Raw genomic sequence first — 26,883 nt, 5'->3', positions numbered from 1 at the left:
TAGGGAGAACTACCATCTTTTCTGTGTTGATTCTTCTAATCCATGAATAAAGTATGTCTCTCCTTTTATTTTAATCTCTATTTATTTTTTCATTAGAGTTTTGTGCTTTCTGCTGTTGTTGGGTGGCATGTTCTATAAATATTGATCAGATGTTGAATTCTTCTGTATCTTTGCTGATTTTCTCTCTAGTTGTTCTATTCATTGTTGAGAGATAGATGTCGAAGTTTCCAACTATATGTGTAGATTGTCTATTTTTACTGTCAGTTCTATCAGTTTTTCTTTTGGATAATTTGCATCTCTGTTGTTTGCTGTTTACACCATTAGGATTGCTATGTATTCTTGGTAAATTGCTGCCTTTTTATTTTTGTTTTATGTTTTTTTCCCTCTATTTTTCACTTCTGTTTTACTCATATTTTAACTTCCTGTTAGTTAAACTTTTTTTGTAGAATTCTGCTATGGTCTGAAAGTTTGTGACCCTCCATAATTCATATGTTGAAATCTTAACCCCCAAAGATGATTTAATTAGGTGGTGAGCCTTTGAGTCTGTCTAGGTCATAAGGGTAGAGCCCTCATGAATGGAATTAGTGCATTATAAAAGAGGCTTTAGAGAGATCTCTAGCCCCTTCCACCATGTGAGGACACAGCAAGAAGGTGCCAGCTATAATCCAGCAAGAGGGCCCTTATCAAATGTGACCACACTGGTGCCTTGATCTTGGACTTCTCAGCCTCCAGAACTATGAGAAATAAACTTCTGTTGTTCATAAGTTATGCAGTCTGTGGTAAGTTGATATAGTAGCCCAAATGGATTAAGACAAATTCTATTTTGATTTATCTATAATGCTTTTGAGTATATAAATTTGCATAGACTTTCGTAATGGTTGCTATTGGTATCACACTATAATATGTAATGCACAACAGTCTACTTGTGTCAATACTTTACCATTTTAGAGAAGTACAGAAACTTTAACTCTGCTTACATTTTTACCAACATTTATAATATAATTTATATTTATAATTTATATTAAATATAATTGTTTCAAATATTTCTTCTACATAAATTGAGAACTACAGACAGTGTTATAATTCTTGCTCCAATTATCAATCTAGAGAACTTGAGAGGAAAAGGAAAGTCTATATATGATGAAACATTACTCAGCTATAAAGAAAAATGAAATCCTATTCTTTGCCACAACATGAATGGACCTAGAGGTGATTATACTGTGCGAAATAAGCCAGAGAAAGATAAATACTATATGATTTCACTGATATGAAGAATCGAAGGAACAGAAAGAACAACTGAATCGAAAATGACCCACAAATATAGAGGACAATTAGGTCATGGCCAGAGGGAGTGGTGGGCTGGGAGAAAGTGGTGAGAGGTTGAAGAAATACAAACTGGTAGTTGATAGAGGGTCAGAGAGTTAGGGAGCACGGCATAGGGAATGCAGATAGCAGTGAGGTAATGGCTATGTGTAGAGCCAGAGGGAGGGTAGAGTAATCAGGGGGATTGTTTCAAGGACTATATAAATGTGTAATCAATGTATTGTATACTTGAAACTAATGAAACAATTTCTTTTAAAGTCTATTATGTTTACTCATATTTTACTTTTTGTTGTTCTTTATTCCTTACTGATGGTCCAAGATTCTTTCTTTTATCATTTCCTGTCTTTTTTTAAGAACTTCCTTTAGCCATGCTTTCAGAACAGGTAGGCTAGTGACAAATTCTCTTTAGTTTTCCTTCTGAAAATGTCTTGATTTCTTCTTTATTACCGAAGAATATTTTCATTAAGTATATAATTCTAGATTGACAGTTCTTTTCTTGAAGCACTTAAAAAATGTTGTGGTCTCCATGGTTTCTATGAGAAATCTGCTGTCATTGGTTTGGTGTTCTCCTATAGGTAAAGTGTCATTTCTCTCTCTGGTGGCTTTCAAGATATTTTTATTTCTGCCTTTAGCTTTCAGAAGTTTGACAATGATTTGTCTTGATATGAATTTCCTTGACTGTACCTTGTTTGGAGTTTGCTCAGCCTCTTGAATCTATGAGATTATGTGTTTTTACAAATTTGGGAGATTTTCAGCCACTTTTCCATCCTTCATCTTTCTTCTTCTGTGACTGTGATGATTCTTATGTTAAATTTTTCATAATAGTCTGAGTGCCTGAGGCTCTGTTCATTTTTTATTTTCAGTCTATATTTTTATCTTTTGGTCAGATTGGATCATTTCTATTATTCTTAAAGTTCACTGATTCATTCTTCTGTCATCTTGTCAGCTGTTGAGCTCAGCTACTGAGGTTTTTTCTTTTTAAGTTCTCTTATCAATTGGATTTTTCAGTTATTAAATTTCTTTTTGATTCTTCTTTATGTTTTCTATTTCTTTTGGAGACTTTTTACTTCTTTATTGAGATTTTCTATTTTTTTTATTTGGTTTAAGGATGCTCACAATTGCTCATTAAAACATTTTTATGATTGCTGTTTAAAAATACTTGTTAGATGATTCTAATATCTCTATCATCTTAGTGTTGGTGTTGTTGACTGTCTTTTCTCATTCAAGTTGTGATTATCATAGTCCTTGATATGATAAGTGATATGATTGAATCTTGGATATTTTGCTTACTATGAGGATCTGGATCTTAATTAAATCTCCTGTTTTATTACTTGTGGGTGAAATTCCACATACCTATTCAGCCTCTGTCGACACCTGGGAGGGACAGGTCCTTGTTACTGAGGGCTAAGTGAGAGTTCTAGCTCCATGTTAAGCTTTTATTAATATCATCTTGACTGGGAGAGACCTAGGTGCTTAATTACATGGTGAACGGGTACCATTGTTAGTGCCAGGTGGTGATAAAAGAAAACCCAGGGAACTCACCATCAAGTCATGCCTTGGGAGCCAAGACCCCTAGAGAGTATGCCATCTTATCTCCAACTTTAAGGGTTTTCCCAAGTTTGGTTTATATATAATGCTCAGGGAAAAATAGGGAAAAGTACATTTACACCATTTACCCCTTCCTGCTGGGAGCATAATTCCCCAATTTTAGTGCTTTTAAAAAAATTATAACTATTGGGCTTTCTAATGTACAATCATACTATAAGAAAAAAGAAATAATTTTATGACTTCTTTTACTATATATAGCACTTATTTTGTTGTCTTAGATGATTTCTTTCCATGGAAATCTTTAGTAAAAGGTGAAATATTTACACGATCTGAAGAAAAACCAGAGTACATGATTTCTTGAAACATCAATTACAATATTGGGTAATAATATCCATAAGTAACACCCCTCTCCTTTTCCTAAAATGACTTTACCATCGCATTTCATCATTTAGAATGTTTGTTGCTTTTTCATAAGTAGTTTTTAAAAATCATATTTTGTAGTTTCTTTCTCTTCCTATTTTAGTTACAATTATTTATAATGCCTCCCTCTGCCTTATTCCCAAATCTAATCCATCAGCCATTTATGCTGATTCTACCAGTTTAAGTACACCTTGATTCTATTCTATTCTCTCACTTTTCACCATCTTGTTGTTAAAGGGAGCATGAAGAGGGAGAAATGAAGAAAGAAAAGTCAAAAAGAGAGAGATAAAGAGAAGAGGGAGGAAGGGAAGAAAATAGGGATAAGAGAAAAGATCAATGAAAATAGAAGTTGAAGTAAATGGAATTATTAAGATAAATAGAAATAAGAGGGTGGATAAAGAATGGATACTAAGTGGGAAAGAAAAAAGCGGGAGGAAAGAGAATAAAGAAGTAGAATGCAGAAGGGAGAAGAGATAGGATGGAAGAGAGTGACAGGAAGATGAAAGGAGATAGAAAGGTTAAGGAGTAGATGAAGAAGAAAGGAAAATAAAGAGGAGGAAGAAAGAGAAGAGAGTAGAGGAAGTCACTAGGGAGAAAAGAAAAGCGTTTGAAGTAAGAGGGACAAAGACAGGATGAGGAGGAGAAGGAGGAGGAAGAGGAAGAGGAGGAGGAAAAATGATGTAAAGTCACCTTACTAATGGCAGATTTCATTCTGCAAAAAGAATGTTGAATGTCAGTTCTCTTTTTTTTCCCCTCAAATACCCAGTTCCCTTTATATTTGGTACCCATCAAAGTATCAGAGATCACTTCTCACATGATGTCACTCTTGCCCTGAGATAAAACCACTGCAGGTTTTCAACTAGCCATGTGCCCCACGTTTTGAATATATAAATTTGTTTGCTATACTCAGCATTTATCACATCCTTTCAGCTGCTGGTTGTTCATCAGGTATGGATATTACCTGGCAGATTCAAGTATGCAGGAAATGTAATTTTTCTTTTTCTCTGCAACTCAACTTAAATTCTATATCAAGTTCCCAATCTATTGAGTGGTTGAAACTTGATCTCCAGCAGTACGGAATTTCTCTCACTTCTTTCTTTGGGGTTGTGACTAAGTTATGGGATCTTAGTGTCAAAACATCAGAATGGGTGATATTGTTGAGCATCATGTATCCATGCTGGTTCACCAAAGTCTGTCCAAGCAGGTAGCTGTTGAGTTGAGCCTCATTCTTTACTACAAAGTCCCCTTGGGGCCTGATGCTCTCTGAGTGTGTCATATGCCACTGATACACATGGGAAATATTTTGGGACTCCTATCATATGCTGGATGCTGTTCATCTCTGTGAGGTTGTCTTTGCCTAACATATTCTTCTTATACTCCAATGATACCCCTGAGCAGAGGGAAACTATGGGAGGAGGCCTAAGGTTAAGAATGCCTATAGACACCACATAACCAATTCTATTTTGTAGTCTTGTCCTCTCCTGGCCTTACCCAGGAAGTGAGGCACAAGGCCACATTGCCAGAGGATCTTACAGAAATATCTGGGGTTTCTTCCCACCCCTGGAATAAAGGGCCTACAATATCTACCAACTCCTTGCTTATCCCTGCTTTTCTTCCCAACAGAGTCAATGTGAGGCTGGAGATAGAGCCCTGAAAAAAAGCACTAACATGAAAAAGCTGGATGAACTAAAAATCAATGACTTTTCTTGGACCCGACAGAGAAATGAGGTTTCAGAGCAAACCACCTTCCTGAAATTTGAAAGGACAGAGTCACAGTCAAGATACGCTTACCTGAAGCAGAAGCCATCAGAGCCATAAACATGTAGAAACACTTAAATGATAATTTTGACAAAGTGCTGGAGGCTGAGTGTGGACTAGAGTGAGAATGAGAAACTCCTGGGAGTGGATGTTGGGAGGAAGGAAGCACACTTTCATGGGCTTTACTTCTAGGAATCTCACCAGGTTCTTACTGCAAAGATTCAAGAAAGACACCCTGTGGCACTAGCAGGACTAGGGGAAGAGTCCCTGTGAACATCCTTGTGAAATATGCCCAGGGACTTCTCCATAACAAAGACTGACTTTTCAGGAAGAATGACTACCAGAGCCTGTCTCAGAGCCAAGCAGGAAGAATATTCGTCTCACCTGCTTTCTTGTCTCGCCTGATGTGGGGGCAGGAACAGGGCAGGAGGGGGAATGGGCATACATGAAGAAATACTTATAAAGGTCACAGGCCCACTAAAACAGTGAAATTTAATTGGAATATTACAAAACACTCATTTTCCTGCATACCATACCACCACAACAATAGAGCTTCAATATAACAACAGTGGGTTATAGTTGAATGAGTTGCAAGGCAAAGACTCTTTAAGGAAGAGTATTTAAGGAAGCCCAAACCAAGAGAGGAGACAAAATTAAGGACACTAGATGAATAAGGAGCCTCTGACACGTACTGCTAAAGGAAACTTTAAACAAGGCCAAGTCCTAGTAAGATTAACATATATCTCTATACTAGTGGCCTAAGAAAAAGAACGAAAAAACAAAACAAAACAAAACAAAAACAAAAACAAAAACAGAACACTCAAGAATTGTTGGACAATTTCAAAAGATGCAAAATATGTATAACTGGAACATCAGATGGAGAAGAAAGAGAAAATGGAACAGAAGAAATATTACTAATAATAATAGCTAACATTTTTCCAAAATTAATGAAGATAACAGATAATTGACTCAAGAAGCTCACAGAATACCAAATAGGTAAATATTAAAAAATTTACACTAAGGCACATCATATTCAAACTGCAGAAAACCAAATACAAAGAGAAAATCTTGAAAGAAGCCAGAGGAAAAAATACCTTACTTATAGTGGACCAAGGATAATTATACAAACTTCTCATTAGAAATCATGCAAGCAAAAAGAAGGTGGTGTAAAATATTTAAAATGTTAAAAGAAAAAAGGCTACAGACCTAGATTTCTGTCTACTAAAAATATCCTTTAAAAGTGAAAGACAAATAAAGACCTTCTCAAATAAAAACTGAAGAAATTCATCACCAGTAGATCTGCCCTGTAAGAGGTGTTAAAAGATTTTCTTCAGGTAGAAGGAAAATGATACATGGAAGAAACTTAGGAACTACAGAAAAATAGGAAGCACATTGGTGGAGGATAAAAGAAGCTTTCCTTCAAAGAGGAAATCCAAACTCTATTTATTAGATAAAATTGGGATGCTTTGATCAAAGGAAATTTGTAAAATACATTTTTCTATTATTAAATAACTACAGGAAATTCTCAAACAAACATATAGCAAGGATAAAAATAAAAGGATGGAATAAATTATGGCACATAATTAATAAACAAAAGATGTATTAATATCAGACAGTATTTTAAGTTGAAACATTATTTTAGATAAAAAGTTCACTATGTGATATAAATAATATACAAATCATAATTTAACAGATGGGCAAGAAGAAATCATAGCATGATTATAACACCCTTTTCTAACTGAATGACAGAATAATTATATGAAATAATGGGTCCTTCTTGAAACTTCTACATACATTCTACATATACATTGAGGTCCCAACATAAAGTATTATGGTGCCTCAAAACAAGCACTACAGAATTCTTAAATCCCTCTTCTATGTTTTCTGGACTGGAGCTATCTTGAATCTATCTCCTTTATTTACATATATGAATTTACATATGTGAATTTAAAAATAAATTTTAAAGTATGCCTACTAGATGCTATATATTGTGATAACTGCTAGAGTAATAATGATGAGCAAAAACACATGTATTACCTACATTGGAGGACTAATGGATCTCAGTCTAATATACATAAATTTGAGTCCAGTCAGACTTGCACAATTTTAAGAAACTTTAGTGAGTTTTTGTTGCCAATTTGCATCATGAGATCAGGCAAAGTGACATCTCCAGATTACATCAAATGAATTTGGCATAAACTTCACTAGGTTACATCTTCCTTCATATGCATGATTCCCTTCCAGTTACTTCTTCACTCCCATCACCACAGAAATGAACATTTCATTAATAAGAAGGTTATCAGAAGAGACAATATAAAGACATCTGTAAGTAGCACCTCCAAATCATGGTTTAAGAATATTTGTTTGATATCTCATTTGCCTCTGGAATCATATACCTCTGCCATTTGCACTGGAAAATTCAGAGGTATATCTGAATGTTCTCATATATCTGGGATATAATTTAGTTCTATATGTGTCCTCAAGGTTCAGCATCAATATAAAACTTGTGAATTGCTTAATTTGAGAATTATGAAGAATTAACGATAACTATAACTGATAGGAAGCTGGACTTAGATAAGTGGCTATATACTTCAGCTTATGGCATTTTCTGTTTCATTTATGAAACAAGGATCATCTGAAAAACATTGGGGAAACGGTCCATACCAACTCCGACATTGCATACACCTACCCATGGGTGCCATGGCAATTAATATACTCCATCTGAATCTGTTTTTAGCACATAATGTTACATCACAATTATTTTGACATAACAAATTCTATGACATTAAAAAGGCTTTGTAAATTTCTTTATAACTGTGTAATATCCCATGATACATTTTTTACCTATTTAACTAATTAACAAAAATATTGTTTCCATTTATTTTCCATTGTTCATTAGATTGTCATTGTGATCCCCCCTTCCCACCACAAACTGCTATGCCTATCTCCAATTATTTCCTTATAGTACATTATTAGAAATAGAATTACTAGGTCAAAGTGGTATGAACTATTTTAAAGCCATTATTCAATAAGACCAAGATGCTTTCCAGAAAGATTTTTATCAACACTAGTAATGTAGAAGAGTTCTTATGTACCCTTGATAGTACTGAGCATCTGATTTAAAAATATATTTTCTAGTTTGCTAGACAAAATGATATTTAATTGACTTAAATTATATTTCTTTTATGATTAAGGAAGGGGAGCAGACGTCCTATGTTTATTAGTCTTCTGTACTTCTGCTGTGACAGTTCTTTAAATACTAAGGATATTAACCTATGTCTATCACATTTGCTGCAAATATATTCTGTTAGTTTGTGGCTTGTTTCTTAATTTTGTTTATGAATTCTTGATATAGGCAAAAAATATAAACCATTACTTTCTTTCCATTGTCATTTCTTCCATCTTTTTAATGCTAGGGATGTCCTTCTCTATCCAAAAGCCAAATAAATATTCACCTTCCTGGAAGTTAATTTGGAAATGTGGTTTTAGGATCTAAAATATATCTATACTTTCTCAGTAATTTACCTTTGAAGATTATGTTCTAAGTAGAGAATTATAAAATCTGAATGATTTTTATATTTTTAATGACAGAAGCATACTTCCTTTGCAGTATGAAGTCAGAAAACACAATATAAATTTAACATGATATTGAAAGGGACTTTATAGTGGCTTCAGAATTTTTGGTTAAAGACACGTAGCTAAAAAAAAAGATATTCTCCAAGTATCCCCAAACTCTAAAGAGAGCCACCAGGGAGTTCTGAACACAGTCCTTTAGGGCTTACACAGGGACAGCAGACTAGTCATGGTATTTACTGATTATTCATTCCATTTCTTTTCAGCCCAAATTTACATAGAGACTAGAGAGAATTACAGAAGAATTTGTACTGTTTGTGAGTCCTTGGTTTGGGAAAGAGTGTTTTCTCCTCCCTTGAAGGTCAGGGACATGCAACTCCTTTGCAAAGGCATGTGAGGAGGGATCCAAAGAATCACTTATAGAGACTGGAAAAATATGCATAAGATAAGAACAGAGGGAAGTATTTTATCACATTTTGGATATCCAAGTTTCTTTTCAGATTGAAATTTCTGATGATCACTCAGATTTGGCTTGCTTCTAAAGGCTTTTCTGCACTGACTACATTCCTATGGCTTCTCTTCACTATGTATTCAACTATACTAAATAACATTTGAACTCTGGTTTGAAAGATCACCCGTGATCACTATATTCATAGGGTTTACTTCTGCTGATAAATTCTCTAATGTTAACAAAACATGAAGCCTAGCTAAAGGCTCTTCAATGTTCTTCACACATGTTTTCTCACCATCATGAACTTCTTGGTGACTTATAATCTCTGAAACTGGGCTGAAGCTATGATCATGTAACCCACACCATGGGCTACCTGTCCTATGTATTGGTTCATCCTCATGTAGGACAGTGTCTGAGATTAGAGCACACTTACTCTAACACTATAGTCATGGAAGTTCCAAGGCTGGGAGCCAACCCTATGAATATCTACTCTAATCCTTAAACATCTATCCTTTGAAAGGAGGTTAATTTGCCTCTTTAGCTTGTCTTTACACTCAGAATTTTAAGTTCGGAGCCATGAAGAGTTACCTTTGGAATATGTGGTCGCTTTCCCTGTGATCCAAATTCTTCCTCAAATCCCTGATTTTGAATGAATTTCTTGTTCTTGTTCAGGCTCTTTCTCCTCATCTGATAAAAAGTACAGCTGTCATTTATATCTGATACTTGGCAGCTGAGGAAAACAACCAGCTCAAAAAAGAGAGGGGGAAGAGAGAAAAGGAAAAGGAAAGAAATTATATAATAAGTCTATATATAGCTTCCTAAAAGGCAAGTCAGGGACTGGATTTACCTTCCAATCTGAAAAAAAAAAAAAAAACACTAAAAAGGTGGGACAAAAATATGGAATAATGGTTTTCAAAACACTGGACATGAACATCAAGCCATGAAGAATAGTGATCCCTGAGAGATGGGGAAATGAAGTGAGCCTTTTCTACTTGGAAGTTTCCAATATGTGGTGCAATAAGGTAGAATACAGTCAGAGCCCAGTTGAGGTGACAGAGACAAGAGGCTGAAAGACCAAGGTGGCTAGTGTTCAGTGAACAGAATACCAAAAAGAAGAGGTCCTGTCTAATAAATCTTAAAAGCAAGACTTGAAAAAAGATTTAACCACTTCCAAATAACTGTATTTCATAATAAAGCTCAAGTAGATATATAATAATACAAAAATATCTAGCACCAAAAGGTAGAAATTTACCAAAATTTTACCAAAAGGTAAAGTTCATAATGCCTGGCATCCAATAAAAAATAACTAGGCATGTGAAGAAGCAGAAAAATGTTATCCATCATGTGGGGAAAAATCAATCAATCTAAACTAAACTTACATAGATGTTATATTTAACAGGCAAGTACATTTAAAAAGTTATTATAACTCTGTTCCATATGTCCAAAAGCTAGAAGAATGGTCATGTTAAGTAGAGAAATTAGATATATTTAGTAAGGTGCAAATCATATATCTAGTGACAAAAATCATAATATTGAAAAATATCTGGATGAAATTAACTAGTAAAGATTAGTGAACTTGAAGACATGAAAATAGCAAATATTCTACATGAAATAAACATAAAATAAAATGTAAAAACAGAGCATAAGTGACTTTGTTCATTCTGTTTCCTCTTCTGGGAACACTTTTCCTCCATCCTAATCATCCATCCACCCATCAACCAGTTATTTCTGAAGCTGCCTTCTGGTCTCAGCTCAATCATTACTTCCTCCTTACTTGACCTTCCTGAAAAGGTCAAATTCTCTTTAAACCTATTCACAGAACCATGTACTTGCCCTCCACAGTACTTATGACAGGGCCTACTTCACAAATATTTGGGTATGTGATTAATGTCCGTCATCTTCACAAGACAGCAACCTCCATGAGGGTAAAGAAAACATGTCTGTTTTTGCTTACCATGATATCCCCAGCATCTCAAACTGTGCCAGTCATATAATGGCCCTGCACTCTGAATCCTGTCTGTATCTGCTACCTCTGGGATTCTGATCTATTAATTATACCCTCTCCTATATCTTCAACTTCTCCTTCTCTACTGGCTATAACCCATGAAACATCCCTTCTTCCCTACTAAATAAATCTTGATTTTTATTATGGGTGACAATGTTCCCAGACACCCTTGCAGATAATGGTGGCCATGTGTCACAGTTCTATCTAATGGACGAAGGTGAAAATTATTTGGTAAAATTTTGCAGAAAGCTCCATATCAAGGAAACTAATTCTACTGACAAGGTATTTTGCCCTCTCCTCTTCCTCATCTTCCTACCTGGAACACAGAAATGATGGCTAGAGTTGCAGTAGGCATCCGGGAACCCTGAAGAACCTGAGAGATGGGAGTCACATGCTAAGGATCATGGAACCAAAAAATATATATGAGGGGCCTGAGACATTGATGAAATCATGAAGGTCTTGAATTTGGATTTGTTTTAGGTAAGATAAAGATATCCCCTCACCATTTTAAGCAACTCATTTTCAGATCTATTTATTACTCATAGCCAAATACAATTCCAAATGCCCATCACAATATATGAAATATCTCTCCCTTCCCTTCCCCCCTCCTCTCCTTCCCTCCCCACCCCTGCTCCTCTCTCTCTCACTTACACACACAGTCTGTAATACACTCTCATTCATACATAATTCCTTCTATGACTTATTGACTTATATGATAATGACTATTATTTATGACTTATGATTTCCACACACTGTCCTAATTCTCCAAACTATCCTTCTGACACATACACTGTCTCTATTACTTCCATTTCTGGACATGCCGTCTTATCCTGTACTATTATACACACAAAGTCCATACGATATGATACTCACTGTCAAATACAACTAGCTCTAATCAACTCCCATTATCACATACACCATCTCCATCACCCATGGTCACAACTACATTAACTTCATCCCTACATTATGACAATGTCTACCCATATCCACTATCATATATACAGTTCACATCTCCACTATAAAGTCTTCAACATCCTCCAAAACTTCTTTCCCGTATGCTCATGCCATCTCCATATCATACAGACTCAGAATCGACATCCACATCACCTCCACTCTCACACACATACATTTTCCATTCCTCACTGACACTTGGAAACGCTGTATTTTACATATCATACATTTTATTCAACAATCCTATTCATACACTCATGATTTCCACACTCCAAATTATCATGCATTTTTCCATTCCCCCATTATCATACATTCTCACTGTACCTATCTGCATCCACAAATACATACACTTCTTACTTTCCCCAGTATCACACACACACAAACACACTAACTTTATCACTTACACCACATACTTATCTTCCATCAGCACATTACACTTTCCCCAATCCACCCATGTCTACATCCTCCTATTATTACTTGAAATGCCCCATTCATATTTTCACACGCACAGTGATTCCAGTGTCTCATTATCAATGTGTCCTTTCCCACTATTCTCCCTCCCTTCCCACTCTCCTACACAACCACACACACATATGCACAATTCTCATCTTCCACAGTATGACACACACTGTGTCCATACCACCATTATCACACACATTCTGATCTTATACTGTCACTATCATTTACATTGCCTTGCTTTCATTTTCACAGTGATTTCATACCATCCTGTGCCATTATTCACATTGTCCACATTGTCACCATCATCATACATACTTTGCACACATCACCCCTGCTGTCTATACTCTCAATACTTTCTCCTTCTCTGTATCAAACACATGGCCCAGATCATCTACAATTTTACACATGGTGCCCATCCCCTGACATCTCCTCATTTTGTCTCTCTTTTGTCCCTTTCTTTCTCCTCTCTTCTCCCACCTCTAACCCCATCCCCACACTTTCTCAATACAATGATATTACATGAACCCAGATTAATGGAGAAATGTCTTTCTTGAAGCCTTATTTCAAAGCTCTAAGTAAAGCAAGTAAAGAAACATATCATGCACAAAAGGTACAATATGTAGTGTTACCACTTGGTAGATAGTTCTGAATGTATTCCTTTTCATACATTTGCCTTTAAGAAGCATTTCTTCATGTTCTGTTACAGCATTTAGATGAGAGTTTTAAATATTCCATTGATATGTCTATAATATGATACTATGCAGTTAAGCTATTTGCACTATACTTAAGTTTTCCTACAATATCCTAGTAACTTTTTTGCTACAGCAAAATTGTGATATTTTTGGTTCTGAAGAGATAGACAGGTTCAAGCAAATGGCAATACTGAATATACCACTTAGCTGTGTTAGAGGGAACCCTTAATCTTTACTTCTCAGATTTCCATGTGGAAGAACTTCAACTAGACTAACACTCCTGCTTTTCTTCCCACAGGAGGAATGAGTTATATGATTAGTATGTTTGAGAGAAATATCTGAGTGTGCTTGGCTTAAGCTCTTGCCCTCTGCTCTTCTCTCAGGGTTCTGTATGCCTATAGAAAACATGATTTCTGACTGGCTCCTTGCCGTGCAATAAGGGGCCTACTTTTGGCCTGGAGTCTTGTAGTTTTTCAGCATTGTCTGCAATTGTCTGAGTAAGTCTCCCTAATTCTGTGGTCCAGTATTAGGAAGTCCACACTAAAACCATCTTCTCAAATCAGATTTATTTACTAATGATAATAATGGTCTGATCTCCATCTAGCTGATTCCTAAATTCATATTTCAATTAGTTCTGAATCTAAGCAAGGAAGATAAGTGATACGTGTTGATCCCTTGCAATTACTACATGATGTAGACCATTGATATCATGTAAATTCTCTTTACTGGCTTTATCTGAATTTTAATACAGAGAATTTCCTATGTAAAATTTTGTATTGATTAACACTTGAGACAAACACTTGGCAGCAATTAAGATTAGGTCTAAATAAGAAAATTGTATGTCCACCACTCCTAGACTTCTGGTTTCCCCTGGATTAGGGAGTCCAAATTCTTAAGGGGTAGAGTTACCACAGTATGGTGGTGCTACTTAATTAATCAAGATGGTGGGGAGTAGACACTAATTGGATCTATCTTCTTTGGCTGTACTGATAAGTCCTAGGAGGGCATAACTAAAAGAGCTCTTTCATGGGATGAGGTGGCAAACCTTTATATGGAATATTAGAAAAGGGTTCAGATATTCATCCAGATGTATGGAAGCCTTATTAAAGAAAGACACATCAGTGAACCATTTTTTGAGGGGTAGAAAAACCTCTTTGAATAAAAAACAAAACAAAACAAAACTAAAATTTAGTCCGATAGTATGTTCTTGTTAAAACATGTTCTCTGGAAATTTAGATCTAACAGTCATTTTAGCTCTCTTTATTTTTGCTATCTAGCTTTGTGCTAGCTTCTGAACCCTTCCATACAAACTTAAATACTTTGCTTGACTGTTCTCAGTGAAAGAACACCATTTCAGAGTATAGTTTGTGTCCAAGGTAAGTAGTCCCAAACATTGGAATTTTCACAGTTTTACCATAGGACAACCACTGTTGTAAAGAAATGACAACTCTTCTCTGGAAATAAAGCAATGTGATGATTCAGCTTCACAGGTAATCTCTTTTGCATAGGAATACTTCTCATACCTACACATAGTTGCTGTTCTAGCGGTACTGACCCAAATATACTTTTTCTAACCTACATCAAGGCTCACAAAGTGATCATTCATAAAAACAAATGTACAAACAAACAATGTCTCAGAAGTCAAAGAGAAATGCAACAATACTACTGGACAAGATATATGAAAACCTGACTAAAAATTAAGAAGACCTAAGAAAGTCAAGTATAGTACAGACGCGACAAAAACTTTCTGGAGCTCAAAGCTTAAAAAAGTCCAATTAAAAAATAGGATGAAAGATGAAGGTCATTGATGAGCTTTGAATTACTGGGCTAAAAAATCAAGTGCAAGATTTATATGAAAGCACTGAGCAAAAAGTAATAATAATAATAATTATAAAGTAATAGATTCAATAAGGGACAAGTTAAGATATTTAGGTAGTTCCAAGGGACCTACCATGTTAATATGGTTTGGGTGGATGGGGTGTTAAAGGAGAAAAGAAACAGAGGGAAAGGAAGCAATATTTAAAAAATGATAGAAGAAAATTATCCCGAGCTAAAGAATGAGCCCTCTGAATTTTGGACAAGACTGATTCATTGACTGATTCATTTATCCATTTGTTAATTTATGCTTCTGTTAATAAATTTAATCAGTGCACTTAATGAAGACCTATTATGTGTCTGGCACTGTTTTAGGCACTTGAGATATATCAGTGAACAACAATCAACAATCCCTGCCTTCATGGAGGTTATATTCCAAGACACTTAAGCATACCCTGGTCAGATTCCTGAAGTGAAAGAATAAAGAAAACATCTTACAAGCTTATAGACAGAAGGAAAAAAAATTACCTACAATAGAAAAATCAGACAGACATAGGACTTTCATCAGTAACACTAAATTTTATGATCGCATATACTAATTTTCCCGGAAATGTCTTTACTAAATTCTTAGGGAAGCTGAAGTCAGTCTTTGACCCATAATCTCTGTTTTCTTGGAGGACTTTATCTAACAGGGACAATACCACCTTTTCCTCACACAACTAAATTCGTGATTGCTTTTCAATTTTTTCAAAACTAAATAACATATTGTTTAAGGACACACATAGAGGTGATAAAACCATAAGAAAACCAAGGGGATTGTGAATATAAAAGTCAGGGTAGTGTGATCTCTAGGTCGAGGCAGACAGAAGGGTGTGATTGGAGAAGGAGGCACTAAGGTACTGTTAATGTTTTATTTCTTGTCCTGGATGGTGGGTTTATTGGCATTATTTTAAATGTAAATAGTAATAAATTTATTCAACAAATAAAAAGTGCCAATCATGTATCAGGCATTCTAGGCACTGGGGACACAGAAATAAATAAAATAGATGAAAATCTGTCTTTATGAAACTGGAAAATTATTAAAGAAATAATAAAATTTTCCAGAGCGTAAGTATAAGAGCATACAAAATGAAAGAGTCTACCAAGTGTCTGGCACAATAGATATACAAATATCCAGACAACATCATGAAATTTCAGAATATCAGTGATAAAATGGAAATATAAAAGCTTCCAGGAGTTAGGGTTAGAAATAGTCAAGATTGGAACAGAAGAGAATGCTCTAGAAAGGGGACTTCCAGAAAATAATCTGACTTACTTGAGCATGTTGCAAAAAAAAAAAAAAAAAAAAAAAAAAAAAGACATGGTAGATCTCATGGAAAGGATAGAAATATGTAGGTTAAAAGCAATTATTAACTCTAGAAATGAAAGAAATTTGTACAAGAAAAGAAATGTGATCACAGTTCACTACTTGTCTCTGTAGTAAACAATGTTTGCGCAATCACAAGAAGTCACAAGAATATAAACATTACCATTAACCAAAATGTATGCTATAACTATATTAGAAGCATGAGGAAGGGAAGGAGGAGAGAAAAAGTGAGAGTTTAATCTTCATCTACCATAAAGAGAAATCAACAGCTAATTCTGAAATTAGTAACTCAAGAAATAATAGTAGAGCCATATTGTTTAGAATTACTGAGATAACCAAAAGAAACAGCTAACATATTTCAGAGTTGGCTACTTCAAGTATTTGACCCTGGTGGGTGAGAAGAGGTAAAGGTAAATGCTGCCATTTTTTGTTACTATTTGGTTTTTAATCCATATATAGTTCTTACTATAATACAGAATATATTATATCCATATATTATACTTACTATAAAACAAATACAAAATAAAACATATTCTTATTATAAAGGGAGCTATTTAATTATAAAGGAAAAGGATATAATGCGAACTTGGATTTACTGAAATATGGCTAACAGAATAGATCAAAAGAGGTAGGGGCATACATATGTAGAAAATTAAGGGCCCCCAATGTTTGCTTTTTATTCTTTTTCAACATTTGGTGGGGTATGTTCTAAATTGCTCTTAAATTGTAGCAATAATCAAAGAGGAGTTTTACACTTGAGAGGTGACTGCCAGAAAACCTAGTAGCTCCAGTCTCACAAGTACAGTGAGAATGGAAATTATGGGTCCAAAATAGTCAGGGACAAGGAAGACTGAAGACAAGAGAAAGGACATTTATTCTGGATAAGAAAACTCAGATGGCCAGAGAGGGCACAGTTAGAATGCAGTATTTCATCTGGTTCCCTTCTAACCTCTCCTGCTGCTCATTCTCAGCTTTCTTTGCTCTTCCTTAAAGTACCTGTTTCTGAGATTCTGCCCTGGATGCTGCCTACCCTCCTTTTTTTGTTCTTAGTCCATACACTCTTCTAGGGCAATCTCATTCATACCTTAATTAAAACCACCTCTATACTTGATGACTTCCAAATCTATCTGTAACCCTACTTGCTTCACGGCTGCAGAATAAATTCTTGACTGCCTACTGGATAATTCTTCTTGGACATTCCAAAGGTGCTTCAGGATTTGCACATTCAAAATTAAACTCATCATTTTTTCCCCTCAAACCTGCTCCTCATTCTGAGTTCTCTGGCTCATGAAATGGCTTTCATATCTTCTCAACCAGCCAAGGCAGAAAGAAAACTGAGCAGCATCCTGGATTCATTCTTCTCCATCAGCCCCTATGTCTAGTTAGTGACTGAGTTCTTAATTTCTCATATATGGTGGGAATTAAATGAGAATATATTTCATTCCCACCGTATATGAGAAATAAATATATATATATATTATATATATATATATATATATATATATATATATATATATATATATATATATATATATATATATTCTCACTCATTTCATTCCCACTGTTTTGACTCAGGCTTCAACATCTCTCCTCTTTTTTAATAGCCTCTGATTTGATCTCTCTGTACCCAGCCCTGTCCTCAGTCTATCCAACATACTCTCATCCACTGGATATTTCTAAAATGCAAATCTGATCCTGTTAATCCCTTGATTAAAATCCCCAAATATCTCCCCACTGTTCTTAGTATAACATTTAAGGGTCTGCATGATCTGACCACTATTTCCTTCACATTACATCCTCTCTCACTCTCTATGTTCCAACTATACTAAACTTCTTGAACATACCATAAAAGTACTGTAAACACCAAATTATTTCATATAATGTGTCTTTGCTCATATCACCACTGCTTGGAATGACTCTCTTCTATTCCTCAGCTCCAGCAGTTAATACTGACAACATGTACATACCTTTCATCTCACCTAGTAGAATTAATAATTTCCTCTTTCTACCCAGTTTGTGGTACCTTGTTATGGCAGGACTGGCAAGCTAATATATCAAGATACAAAACTGTATATATCAATTAGTTAATAGTAATTATCTCTAGGTAATGAAATAGATTTTTATTTCTTTCCTTATAGTTTTGTTTTCCAAAATTTTCACAATGAGCATGTCTCTACTTTTATAATACAAAATATGTAAAAAAAGATAGATAACTGTAAACAAACAGTTTAAAATTATAAAGAAATATATAACTTTTACTTGAATAAAAGAAGCTGCCAATATAAGGTAGAAAGAAAATTAATCAGGAAATTAAGGCCTGCTAAGACCCAGTAACTTGATGGCTTTTGTTGTATTTTTAGCTGACCTCCCAACATAGAGAGAAAGTGACTAGGAGAAACAGTGATGTGAGGATGACTGGTTTGTTTGGAGATCAATGAAGAGACAGTGAAAGAGATTCAACTGAGTAGGGAAATGGGAAAATTATCTGAACAAAGGCGGTGTTGAATGTGTAGAACTAGGCAAAAAGCAAGGATTTGAAAGGTAGAAAGCAAGAGATTCATTTGCACGGTACTAAAAAAGGGGAAGCATTAGAGAAGGGAGAAGTAACTTGGCATGCAAACAAAAGGTAATCACAAAGAAAACAGGAAAAGAAAGAACTCTTTCTTGCCTGATGTTATGGCACCCACCAGACAAATTTGAGAGGGGCATAGGGGTTCAGAATGTCACCCCAAAATATGCTACACTGGCAGACTACTTTTAAATAAAGGTACTTGAGAAACAGTGGTTAAAAAAAGGATACTCTGACCCTCTTTGTCCTTCTGAAAGCAGGAGATAAATCTCCTATGTAACAAGTACCTCCCTGTAACGGAAAGGTAGAAGGCATCCTTATCACCAGAGATAAGGAATTTAGGGCAGAGAAGCCTGTATAAACAAACATTGTTAATTTTTTACCATTTATTGTCCCCAGCTCAAACCCCTATGCCTTGTCAATTCTTCACAAATTTACTTTTTCTTTGTCTAAAAGTTATAAAAGCTTCTTAAAGCTTCCTGCTCTGGTCACTTTTTTCAGTCTTATATTTTGATGTGGTTCTTGTACATACAAAATTAAATTAGTTTTTCTTCTGTTAATTTGATCTTATGTCAATTTAATTATTAAATTGACCAGCCAAAGAACATAGAAAGGAAGAAGGGAAATTTTTTCTGCCCCTACAATTGCAACAACAGTGATTAACAACTATGACAACTATTTAGTAAGCATGTACCAAACATAAACATTTCACTGAAATATATTATCTATATTTCACATAGAAACCTTGAGAGATAGGTATTATTATTCCAATTGTATACATAAAGAAATTGATGGTCAAAGAGGGGAACTGACTTATCCAATATTTTAGAGTTAGTAAGTAGAGGAACTGAGAGTCAACTCGTGTGTCTGGGTCCAAAGCTCCTGTGTTTTCTACTATGTAAGGTGCTTTGTGCACATTCACCGACCAATATTTCAAAACTGTCCTAACACTATCTAACAAAGCTGTAAAGTTCTTAAGTCCCCCTACCTATCTCATTCTCCCTCCTTCTCTCACCTAAGAGGATTTCTTCCTGGATCCCTGTCTTTAGTTCTCTCCAGACTCAGCTGGGAATACATTTTGGTCTTTTGAGTTGGAAAATCCTTCAGTTGAAACAGAAATGAAACTTTGTGGTTAGAGCTAGGGTACTAAATGTTCATAAATTCAGTTCTGAAATGTAGAGGGAGGGTGTTGAAAGCGGGTCTCTTATTTATTAGGATGTCTTAGAAACAGGCAGAGGCCTTGTGTAATGCACGTATTTCCCAGAGGTAGGGAGAGTGTCGACCTTGAGAAATAAAACCTGATAAAGAAAATACAATGAGTCATTTACTCTCCTTCTAGAAGAAAGATGTCCCATAATTCAGGAACTTTTACAGTGGGATCCAAAGGATACAGTGCATTAGACCAGTTAAGCACAAAGGTTTCAGAGTTGAACAGAGCTGGGCTCAAGTCCCAATATTATTACTTATTTGTATTGTAGCCTTGGACAAGTATCTTTACTTTTCTGAGCACTAGATGTTTCCGCTATAAAATAAAGGAAATAAAACTCAAAAAGTAATAAGAATTTCTGAGCCTAAATCTAATGTCAAAGAAAATGTAGGAAAGAGTTATAGGAAATTTTCCTAGTTCTGATAATTGTCCATCAGGTTGTTTGGACAAACCCTCATGCTGAAAACAACTTAAAAAAATCCTGATAAAAAAGAAGTAGCATCTACATAGAATGAATAAAAGAACAGTGCAATAAAAATATGGAAACATCAGGCAGGACAACACCATGGGATAAGGGGACCCTAAAGAAGTAAATAAGCTGGGAAGCAAATTTCTGCCTTGAGCACATTTGTCCATTCTCCCTTCCACGACCACACCCAAAATAAGTTTCATTTTGGTTGCCTTGAAAAGCAAAGGAGACAGAGATTAAAGCCCAGAAAGACACAGAATAGGAAAACCAACAGGAGACCCTCCCTACAATAAGCTTGGACCCCTAAAGGGCTACCCGTCTCAGGGTTACAATGGATGGAAAGCAGGTCATTTTGCAACTCAGGTTGAATTACATAATTTACCCTGGGATCCTTGAGCTTTGAATTAGATAAAGAAGCAAATCAGCAAGATCAGCTGATAACAGAAAAGACTTCAAACCCTGGGGTTAGCAAACACAAACTATAACTATTTTACTATGGATAAAGAAGTCAATAACACACTTGAAGATATTTCCAAGCAGCAAGAAACCAAAACAAATAGTATACCATAATTAAACCTAATCAAACTTTTAGAATAAAATATAGTACCTCAAATGAAAAGGGATAAAAAGCTATCAACTTAAACCATAAAAAAGGTGAAATACTGCCATTTGTGATGAAGGAAACCAAAGTTTTGCCACCATGAAGCTGCCTTTTTTGGGATACTGATTTTTAATCTGTTTATTAAGAGACAAGACTCAGAAAGAACCTTTCACCCTCCCCATTTCTGTCCAAGAAAAACCTGCTTCAGGAAGGGAATCTTAGGATGTTGCCTTAGCCTAATCTGAATTAAGTATGGTAAATAGTGAAGCTTCAGCCAGTGGCCTGTCAACTAGATACCCTGTGTTCCACTGCTTCTGAGTTGCCTAGCAAGAACTTCTCTGCCATGTGTGTTCCCCTCTTCCTCAACTACCTGTAAATCACCTGCTCTCAATTCTGAAATCTAAGACGTCCCCCATTTCCCCCTTTTCTCCTTTGTCCAAATGTCATCTAGACCCAATGTTGCCTCACTGTCTTTGGAATTTTCATGCATATGGGAATTCCCCATGTGCATGTGTTAAAATTTTTATTTTCTCCTGTTAATCAGTCTGTTAATTTGATTATTAGCCCAGCTAGAACTTAGAAGGTGGGAGGAAAAGTATTAATTATTTGTTAGCCCTCACAGCGACAACATGGATGGATCTTGAGAATATTATGCTAAGTGAAATAAGTCAAACAGAAAAGGACAACTGTATTATTTCACTCATATGTGGAAATGTGGAATCTAAACAACAACAACAAAGAACAAACAAAACAAAAACAAACTCATAAATACAGAGAACAGATTGGCAGTTAACAGCTGCAAAGCGGGTGGGGGAGGAGGAAGGTGAAATGGGTAAAGGGGGTCAAATGTATGATGACAGATAGAAACCTAGCCTTTTGGTAGTGAGCATGATAGTGTGCACTGATAGCTAATTATAATATAATATACCTGAAACTTATATAATGTTATTAACCAATGTTACCTCAATAAAAAAGAAAATAATTTGTTAAAATTTAAGACAGGTCAAAGGAAATCATCAGGGTACAATACAAAGAGACAAAAATGTGGAAAGTACAAAAAAAAGCGTAAAAGAAAAACTGCTCTTGTTCAGCAAGCAGGTGCCAGGGACTTGTAAAAGTAAACATACCTAATCTTAACAACTACTGTACAAGGCACAAAATACAAAATTTCGCTGATAATAAATAAAGTCCTTTTCAGCCCTTTTTCCATTTCTACAAGCAAAACTGGGCTCCAGACCTGCTTTTTCTTTAAAACTAGATAATGAAATTCCAGAGCCTAACTTTACAATGCAGATCTCCACAATCAACAAAAGGAAACTCGAAAAGATGTGAAGGCTTTATATTCTCTTCCCTGCAGCTGTGGAGGGGCGGAGCCGATTTTGCTTCCCCATTACTTCAAATAATCTAAATTTAAAAGATGTTAAATTGATACTCTTAATAAGAATGCCAATCTTGTTCTCTTTTACAATATGGAGACTTACAAATATTCATAACTGTTATCAACTGGTTCCACTCACTCACTGTTAATATATATCTTTCCTTGGAAGTATTATTTAAAGAAAGGCATTTTGTGAGACTCCTACAACTTTAGAAATAGATGCTTTGTTCTATGAAAATGACATACAAAAGAAATGTGTAATTCTAATTAGGTATCTTACTTGGTAATTCATTAACCTTGTGTGGTAGACAGATAATGGCCATCCCAAGATGTCTAGGTCCTGATCCTGTGAATATGTTACCTTACATGGCAAATGGGACTTTTTATATATGATTAACGGTCTAGAGATGGGTTAATTATCCTGGATTATCATAATGGGCTGAATGTAATTACAAGAGCCCTTAAAAGAAGGAAGGAGGAAGATCAGTGACAGAGGAGGAAACATGACAATGAAAGAAGGTCAGAGTCAAAGAGTTTAACATGCTATATATACTGTTGGATCTGAAGATGGAAAAAAAGGACCATGAACTAAAGAATATAGGCAGCCTCTAGAAGCTGGAAAAAGCAAGGAAACATTTTCCCCTACAGCCTCTGGAGGGAGCCAACACCTTGATTTTAGGACTGCTGACCTCCAGAACTGTAAGACAATAAATTTGTATTTGTTATCTACGTTTGTCATAATTTATTACCACGACAAAAGGAAGTTAATATATCCGGTGACAAATTTGCAATTGCCATCTCTATATCTGGAAACATATTAATACTTCTAAGATCATTTTGACAGATTAGGAAAGGATCACTGGCACTTTCCTCATCACCCAAAGGCATGGATAAACAAATATAAACTCACGATTCTCTTGGATTTACTATATAACAAATATTTTGAAAGGATATATTTCTTTTAAATCAACAGTGTCATGATTCTATTTCACCAGTGAGAAAAATGAAACTCTGAAGAATTTGCCTAAAGTCAATCAATGCACAAAGAACTAGGATTCAAATCCCTGTCGACGGGCTACAAAGGTCAATATTTTCCCACTACATCTTGCTGCCTGCCTCACACACTACTTGGGTGTGATGAAGAGAGGGTAGACCATCCAAATGTATTCGTCAAGTAACTCATGTCTGCGCAAAAGACTCCATGTTTGTAAGATTCTCGATCTTCCTTGCTTTGATTCCACGTTCACAGTAAGCAACATACTGTTTTCTCGGTTTCACTTCCGAAGTACCCCAGTACTGGAACTGACATGTCCTGGAGAGAGGCCCTGAGTATTCTAGTCACTGGAAAAAATATATTATACTAATATATATACTAGGTCATGATCCTGTGAATATATTACCTTACACGGCAAATGGGACTTTGTATATATGATTAAGGATGTGTGTTTTTATCTCTATGTCTACTTTAGTCTCGGTACAATAATTTGTACTTCCTTGTCATCAAACTTCATTTCAGCATTTCATAAATGCTGAAGACCAAATCCTGGACTATGGTCAACTAACTGAAATATCACCACCCTGTAGGCTCTTTTATTAAAATCCACTGGCATTTCCAAGTAAAGGTAATTTTCTTTCTTTAATAACTTCAAAAGTACTTACACATTAAACACAGCTAATTAGAGCATAAGCCCTCAAGGATACTTAGTAGTAACATCATTTCAGAAAAGAAATTCTACTTTATTTTATACAGAATAACATCAAATTATGAAGATACAAGGATTGAAAGTTAAAATTACAATTATTCACTAATTACATTAGCGAATCAAAAACACTTGATGATAAATCATTGAGCTGTATACTTATGATTCATGAACTTATAATATGTTTTATATAAAGTTTATATAAGTACTTAATAAAATCTAAAAACAAACAATTGAACCTGAAGAAAGAGGTTAGCAAGGTGTAAGGATCTAAATCTAATAGACCAATTATCACTGCAGCACTATTTACAAGATACAGAAACAACCCAAGTATCCATCAATAGAATAATGGATAAATAAGATGTACATATATACAATGAAATATTACTCAGCCATAAAAGGAATGAAATCTTGCCTTTTGCAACAACATGGATGGACCTAAAGGGTATTATGCTAAGTGAAATAAGTCCGAGAAGGACAAATTCTGTATTTTACTTATATGTGAAATCTAGAAAAACATAAACAAACAAAACAAAACTGATACAGATTCATATATATATATATATATATATATATATATATATATATATAGACAACAAACTGATGGTTACCAAAGGGAAAGGGGTTGAGAGATAGGTGAAAAAAAGTGAAGGGGAATAGGAGGTATAAACCTCCAGTTATAAAATAAATAAGCCAGAGGGATGTGATGTACAGCACAGGGAAAATAGTCAATAACATCGTAATAACCTTATACAGTGTCAGATGGTTACTAGACTTATAGTGGTGATCACTTCATTAGGTATATAAATGTTGAATAACTTTGTTGTACATCTGAAACTAATGTAATATTGCATATTGACTATTTTAATTAGAAAATAGAAAAAATAAATTAAAAATAAAAATAAATAAAAACAATACACCAGAATCAAGCATTTCCATATACCAGTCACAAATAATTACAAAATGTAATTTAAAAATATTAGCAATAGCAACAAAAACTATCAGGTACACAGAAATATGTCTAACAAAATATTTATGAGACCCTTATGGAGAAAATTATAAAACTTTTTTCAAAGACATAAAAAAATACTTAGATTAAAGGTATTTAATTGTAGAGGTGCCATTTCTGTCTCTATAATCTATAAATAAAATGCAGTTCTAATCAAAATTTCAGTGTTTCTTACAGACCATGTTAAACTTATCTTAAAATTCATATGAAAAAATAAAGGGTAAAGAATATACTTTTGAGGGAGAGAAACAAGGAAGGGATCTTTCCCTACCAAATATGAAGATGCATTACAAAGCTATAATAATTAACGGTGTAGTATTAGTATAGAAATAGACAAATAGATCAATGGAACAGAACAGAATATCTAGAAGCAGACACATATTACAACCTGGAGTATTACAGAGATAGCATTAGAGATCTGTGGAGAAACACTAGACTAGTTAGTAAACAGTCCTGGAGCTACTGATTAATCATCCAGAAAAAAAAAATGAAGATCTCTACATCATATAATAAACAAAAATAAATTCCAAGTGGACCATAAACTTATTTGTGAAAAAATCATAAAAGTTTTACAGGAGAATATAGATAACCTTTATGAAACCAAGGTAAAAGGATCCCTTCTACGGCCACACCACCCTGAACAAGCCCAATCCTGTCTGATCTCGGAAGCTAAGCAAGGTCGGGCCTGGTTAGTACTTGGATGGGAGACCACCTAGGAAGACCAGGTGCTGTAGGCGTTAAAAAAAAAAAAAAAAGATCCCTTAAACAAGATGAAAAACACATGGTGTATACAGAAAATGATAAGAATTTCATGGCATACTGGGGAAAACAGAAGAAGCTGCTCTTCCATGAGGGCTAAAGTAATCAATAGTATAGCATAAATTTAACCATTTATGAAATTATTCCTTTCTACTTGGCCCCTTTCTCTAGCTCTACTAGATAACAGGGTGGCCTCTCAACTGCCCATTTATTCAAGTATTTCCAAAACACAAGGCTAGGTGGTGTATCCAGCAGCAATTATACATAGTCTAAATGACAGTTTGCTCTCTGGTCCCCACTCAGAGGATTCTCATCCACTGCCAAATTAGTGGCTACTTCTATGAAAATTAAATTCTTAACATGGTGCCTTCCAGGAGGCCTTCCCTGAGCCTTTAGGATGGATTAGAGGACCCTTCTCCATATTTCTACTGACAGCACCACACCCTGGTCTCTCCACCACAGCACTCCCTGTTACAACGTCTGTGTATATCTCACTCACCAGAGTCATTAGAAAATACATCTAATTCAACTATATGTCCTCTTCATCCAGCAGAATCTAGATTACTACATTTTTACTTACTTGATTGGCTGATTAATTAATTAATTAATTAATAGTCTATCTAAGTTTTCTAGGCTTCTTATCTTGCCCACTGGTATCCTAGCACTTTTGACATTCTCAGACTGTGTACGGTTGCCTCTCTCACCTTCTGACTTCCTCCTTTGTTCACTCACACTTCTTACCTGCCAGGATCCTGGGAAAATATTCTGATAACCAAGAAGGAATAAGCATTTCCTAATTGTAAATATGCTTTAATTTTAGCTAAATAACT

At 35.1% G+C, this 26,883-nt stretch overlaps 1 protein-coding gene and 2 pseudogenes across 1 annotated transcript in view; 1 reads left to right on the top strand and 2 right to left on the bottom strand.

Annotated features, from left to right (window-relative positions):
- MAGED1 (MAGE family member D1) overlaps positions 1–26,883 on the bottom strand; it is a 52,083-nt gene that overhangs the window by 12,768 nt on the left and 12,432 nt on the right. The gene's annotated exons all lie outside the window — the stretch shown is intronic.
- Positions 3,116–3,219, bottom strand: LOC111734366 (annotated as a pseudogene).
- LOC111734363 lies at positions 25,913–26,031 on the top strand (annotated as a pseudogene).

Source organism: Pteropus vampyrus, unplaced genomic scaffold (genome assembly GCF_000151845.1).
Source record: "Pteropus vampyrus isolate Shadow unplaced genomic scaffold, Pvam_2.0 Scaffold1002, whole genome shotgun sequence".
Lineage (NCBI taxonomy): Eukaryota > Metazoa > Chordata > Mammalia > Chiroptera > Pteropodidae > Pteropus > Pteropus vampyrus.
This window is presented reverse-complemented; position numbering and strand designations above follow the sequence as displayed.